This window comes from Manis javanica, chromosome 14 (assembly GCF_040802235.1).
Source record: "Manis javanica isolate MJ-LG chromosome 14, MJ_LKY, whole genome shotgun sequence".
Lineage (NCBI taxonomy): Eukaryota > Metazoa > Chordata > Mammalia > Pholidota > Manidae > Manis > Manis javanica.
The window spans coordinates 44,237,753-44,243,752 of NC_133169.1; the positions used below are offsets into that span (position 1 = coordinate 44,237,753).

Genomic DNA, 6,000 nt, shown 5'->3' on the forward strand with positions numbered 1-6,000 from the left:
TTTCCAAAAAATATTGGAGGAGGGAACACTTCCTAACTCATTCTGAGGCCACCATCTCTCTAACACCAAAACCAGATAAAGAAACTACAAAAAAATTACAGACCAATATCCCTGATGAACATAGATGCCAAAATACTCAAAATATTAGCAAACGGAATTCAAAAATGTATCATAAGGACCAGCCATCAACAAGTGAGATTTATTAGAGAGATGCCTGGATGGTACACTATCTGCACATCCATCAATGTGGCACGCACATTAACAAAAAGAAGGATAAAAACCTCGTGATTATACCACCAGATGCTGAAAAATCATTTGACAAATTTAACGTCCAACCATGATAAAAACTCTCAACAGAGTAGGTATAGAGGGAACATATCTCAACATAATGAAGGCCATATACAAAAAAGCCACAGCCAACATCATACTCAACGGCAAACAGCTGAAAATATTTTTTCTAAGATCAGGAACAAGACAAGAATGCCCACTCTTCCCACCTTTATTCAACATAGCACTGGACAACACACAGAGATAACAGGCATCCAGGCTGGTGAGTGAAATAAGTCTAACAGAGAAAGCCAAATACCATATGATTTCACTTATATGTGGAATCTAAAGAAACAAACAAATAAAATGAGAATAGATTAATAAATACAGAGAACAAACTGGTGGTTGCTATAAGGGAGGGGTGAAAATGTGTGTGAAAGAGGTAAAGGGGATAAAGAGGTACAAACTTCCAGTAAAAAAAATACTTATGCCACAGGAATGTAAAGTACAGCATAGGGAATAAGGTCGGTACTATTGTAGTAGCTTTGTGTGGTGACAGGGTGTAAGTACACCTATTCTGGGGGGCATTTTGTAATGTCTATAATTGTGGAATCCCTATGTTGTACTTCTGAAACTAATATAATATTGTGTATTGATTATACTTCAATTTTTTAAAAGTTAAAAACATTTGTATTCCTATACTATTTTAAAGTATGTTATTCTAATTTAATATCTGCTTTTATGTTGCTTAAGATTAATTAAGTTCCCTTTTGAAAGAGTTATTTTGTTCCCTATAAAAATTGTTTATTATGTTTACTCCATCCATTTGTTATGATTTCTATCTTTCATTTTAGAAGTTTTCTTCCAAATTGTTTGTAGGCTTTCCATTTAATAACCCATCCTATGTCTATTTTTCTGAATCCAGAACACTTTTGCTTCCAGTATGTCCTTTAGTTAAATTTCCACAGTCATGTCTTATCAGGCAGGAGCAGTTTCACAGCTTTATGAAGTGGGTGCAATGTGTTATTGATATTGTTTGGTAACGTTACTACAGGAAAACACACTATATATGGTTTCAGTACTTTTAAATTTCTTCAGGTTGTTCATGGCCCAGGACATGGCCTATCTTGAATGTTTAAGTTCTGTCGTGTTTTTCTTGGGTAGAATGCTCTAGCTGTCTGACTTGCGAATGGTAGGACTCTTTTTTTCTCATTTAGTTGTGTTTTCCACTTCTTTGCATCTCTAATATGAAAAGTTCAGTGCCCATTTGCCCAAAATCACTTGAAACACATTGCAAATTGGGCCCATGCATAAAAACGGTGACCAGAGCTCCATCTGCTGATCATCTCTGACTGCTCATCTGCTTCTGGGCTTAATAAATTGACTCAGCATGTGAACGGTGGTTGACATGTGAAAAGCATCGATTCACACATTTAACAGGACTAACAGTAGTGGTCACATATTGGCAAAGAAAATATTTTAAAGTGAAAACAAACCTAATAAATAATAAAATTATTTGAAAGAAAGGATTAAATGGATATTGAAAGAATTGAAATGGTGAAGAGAGAAGATAAATGAGAAGATAAATAAAAATACATGCACACAGTGGCCATTTCATTGACTCAGCCAACAGTGCAAAGGATTTCTTGCAATTCTTCCTTCTATGAAGTTTTCATCAGCTTTTACAAAAAACAATTCCACACAATCCCAACTACTCTGAAATATGAATTTCTGCTTGTTCAGCTTTGTGAAACTCTCCTCCCATCTCCACGAAGCCTCAGCAGCTCTGTCCCTCTTTTACCTTATGTCCGTGCAGTGAGCATTCCCATAATCCCTATCACCCAGGCATGTTGCGATTGTGTAGATATTTTAGAAAATCTCAAACAGCCTATTTGACCATAACTTCCACTGTCCTGGGAAACATAAGAGGAAGAGGCATGTGTAACTTCCGGGAGGAAGCATTTAGTTGTCCAGCTCTCCATTCTCTCATGGGATCACACGTGGAAATGGACTGGTCCCAAGGATGAAGCAGCACAGAGTGTGAAACCCGCACACAGGACACTGCCCCAGAGAGCTGTGTGCCTCCACACTGGACCTTGAAAGTACAAGAAGTAAACCCACACTGTTGATTAAGGTGCTGATAATCTGCCACGGCTGCCTTTGAAGTCTCTTAAGTAATCTAGTTAATACATTCATCAAAGTTTACAAGGGTCTATAAACAAAATGAATTGTAGCCTCTAGCTCTAAGCCATCTGCTTTGAAGACATCTGCCAGGAATGTTACTCCCAGACCTCTGCCTAACTAACTCTTCATATGACATTTGACAGCAACCCAAAGCCTCTGTGATAAGCCAGAGAACAGATAGGACTACAAGGTACCTCATAGCTTTGGGATTTCTACCGGCAAAAGGGTCTAGATGCTTTCAGCAAACTTAATGGATACTTCCAACTCAAATTATTGCATTAAATTGGTGGGACCCGTTAAATACCTGAGTTTCAATTGCTAAAAATCAATAGAATGTGAACAGAGCTGTGTTTGTACAATTTCATAACAAAGGAGATAACTCATGAAATTAATGAGGCATTCACATTTTTCATACTAATTTTACATTATTAAAGTCACTTTTAAGTTACCAGTCTGTCTCAGGGAATAAAAGTGGCCACAGCTGATCTGGATTCAAAAATCTAACAGGCATCTGTCATGGCTTCATCTTCTCACAACACGAAATGAAGTAATTTTATATAGTTCAATAAGTTCAGGAGATATTTCTTCTTTATTGCCAACATTTTCTTGTCATAAATTTAAAAAGGAAAGACTGTATAAATAGTAAAGACCTAGGGAAATGCCAGGAAAATTCCCTTCTTTCCAGTTGCATATGAGAATACATAAAACACATTTCTCTTTATGACTTTTCATTAATACTAGATATGTTGTAATTTAACAGTTTTTACTTAAAAACTTTCAGCTCATGGTACTTATGTTGCCTGAGATAGATGTTTTTTGAAATTTAGCTCCACAAAGATTTTTCCCCCAAAGACAAAATATTTTGACTACTCATTAGCTGCCCAAACCTAGCATCATATTTGGATATATTTTTTAAAAAACAACTTGTAAAAACATGGGAATAAAGGAAAATAAGTCATAATTAATGCCTTCTAACTAAACCAACCCTTTTTTAATGATGATTCAAAGATTCTCACTGATAGGGAGTGGTGAGTATCATGACCTTCTACTTCCTCCAAGTTCAAAAGTTCTCATTTTACTTCTTTGTGGGTACAGCTTTGCAGAGCAGCCTTACCAGGGCACCCTTCACTTCTTTGTTCCTTAAGGTATAGATGAGGGGGTTCAGCAGTGGTGTGACCAAAGCATAGAAGAAGGTGAAGAACCTGCCGTGCTTTGAAGCAAGTTGGTTCTTAGGGTCCATGTACACCATGGCCACTGTCCCAAAGAACATGAGGACCATGGTGAGGTGGGAGGAGCAGGTGGCAATGGCCTTCTGCCTTGCCTCCTCAGACTGGATTTTTCCCAAGGCTTGAGCTATGAAGCCGTAAGAAATCACGATCAACACCACTGGCAAAATGGTCAAGAGAACAGAAGTGATGGACATCGGCAATTCATTTGCAGAGGTGTCCCCACAGGCCAGCCTTATGAGGGCAGGCACCTCACACAGAAAGTCATCCAGGCGGTGGTGCATGCCAAAGGGCATCTGGAATGTGAGGGAAGATTGGGTCACAGATTACAGCAGGCCACACAGCCAGGCCGTGAGCACCAGCTTCCAGCACAGCAGACGGTTCATGATGACAGTGTAGTGCAGGGGCCGGCAGATAGCGACGTAGCGGTCAAAGGCCGTCACTACCAGCATGACGCCTTCTGTGACGCCCACACAGAGGAACACGTAGAGCTGGATGGCACAGCCTGTGTAGGTGATGCTCTTGTCTGACCCCCACAGGTTGGACAACATCTGAGGCACAGCACTTGTGGCGAAGCAGAGATCCAGGAAGGACAGGTTACTAAGGAAGAAGTACATGGGACTATGAAGCCGAGGGTCCACGCAGGAGAGCAGGATGATGGCTAAGTTGGAGAGGACGACCATGGTGTACAAGAGGATCACAGCCCAGAAGAGAACGGTTTCTAGCAGGGGCCATTCCGAGAAGCCCAGTAGGATGAAGCCCACTGGGAAGCTCTTATTAGTCATTCCTGTTGTTTTTGTTACTGGGATTTGGACATAAATATAAATAAGAGTTGCAAGCAAATTTTGAAAAAAGGCTCTACTACAATTTATTTAGAGAAAGTAGATTATTTTTTCAAGAGGACTTGGGCATAGTCCATATGAATATTGTTTCATATATTTAAACAGATTACAGTGTGTCTTCCATGTGGCTATTTTTCACCTAACACATATTTGCAAGGTACTTCTTTTTGGAATTCAATTTCGACTTGAAATTAAAATTGTAATCACAAAAACATTTGTGGCCACCTTGAAAATTTATCTTAGGTAATATGCATATTTTCTCCACTTGTCCTTTCTGTCAAGTATGTGGTCACTGTCACAAATATTCAAAATGAAATGTTGATTATATTTCATTTGTATACATTCCTCAAAGGGACATAATATTATATGGGGATATTTTTATGATGTTTGTAGGAACCCGTCACATGAGGATCATCCCAGAAACAAAGCCCTTCTGCACTGATTCCAGACTCTTGACAGAGACCCCAAACATGAATCATCTCCATATCTATGAAACCCACCTTGGCAAAGGAGATATACTAGTGTTTAAATGAGGCAAACCACGTTTGTACAACTTGTTCTTTCACTTTCTAAGTAAACAACTGCGAAACCTCAGTTGACGGTCCTGTCTAGATGTGGTTACAGTAGATCCCACCTCATGGGGCTCAGGTCCAAGCCACAGGGATGAGGGTCTGACAGTGTCTGCTACTTTCTAGAATAAAACACTAAGTACTATAAAACTGTAAGCACTATGTTGTCCGATGTCTACCCCACAAATGTGCAGTAATTTCTCCTCAATAATCAATTGGACACAACAAATTTAACCAAGAACCATAATTAAATAGACCTTAATCAAAGTGCAAAATCATGAAACCTGTAATTATCCTAAAGCTCTGCTTCAAGGACAGGGAGAAGAGATGATGCACAGGCATCACATGTGTAATATCAGCCTGGAGCATTGCTTATGAGAAACACTGGCCTTGAATATCAACATTTTGTCTTCCAAAAATTGTAGAATTTGTCAGAGAACATTAGCAACATGAGTGAAACTGTACACATAAAACATTGTTCTGAAAATAAACTGAGTCAGATTGTGAGAATCAGATTTTGAAAAAAGAGCAAACAATGTAAAAATGTCTAGAACAATAGAGGACATATTCTGTTCAATAGTGTCCCCACAGGTGTTTGTTCAGTACCTGTCATGTACCCAGCTCTCTGTTACAGTGTGGGAATGCACTGTGAATAAGACAGATGGAGTCCCTGTTTTAGTAGAGTTTTCAGGCTCCAGGAAAGAGAAAGAGACAAAAAGTAAAGAAATGAGCAAATATGTCATAAGGGTTCATATATTTTACAGGATAAGCTCTCTAAATGCAAACAAACCAGGATTTACACTGAGGATAACAGTGGAAGATTCAGCTCCACTCAGGGAGAGCAGGAAGGGAGCTGTGCGGTGCTGAGGATGTGTGTCTCCTGCAAGGGGCCAGCCTGGTGGGGGAGGGCAA

The 6,000-nt window shown here is 39.2% G+C and overlaps 1 pseudogene; it reads right to left on the minus strand.

The window, feature by feature from the left end:
- Nucleotides 1-3,526: 3,526 nt before the first annotated feature.
- On the minus strand, nt 3,527-4,462 carry LOC118966920 (olfactory receptor 2H1-like; annotated as a pseudogene).
- Between the last annotated feature and the right edge of the window lie 1,538 nt (nt 4,463-6,000).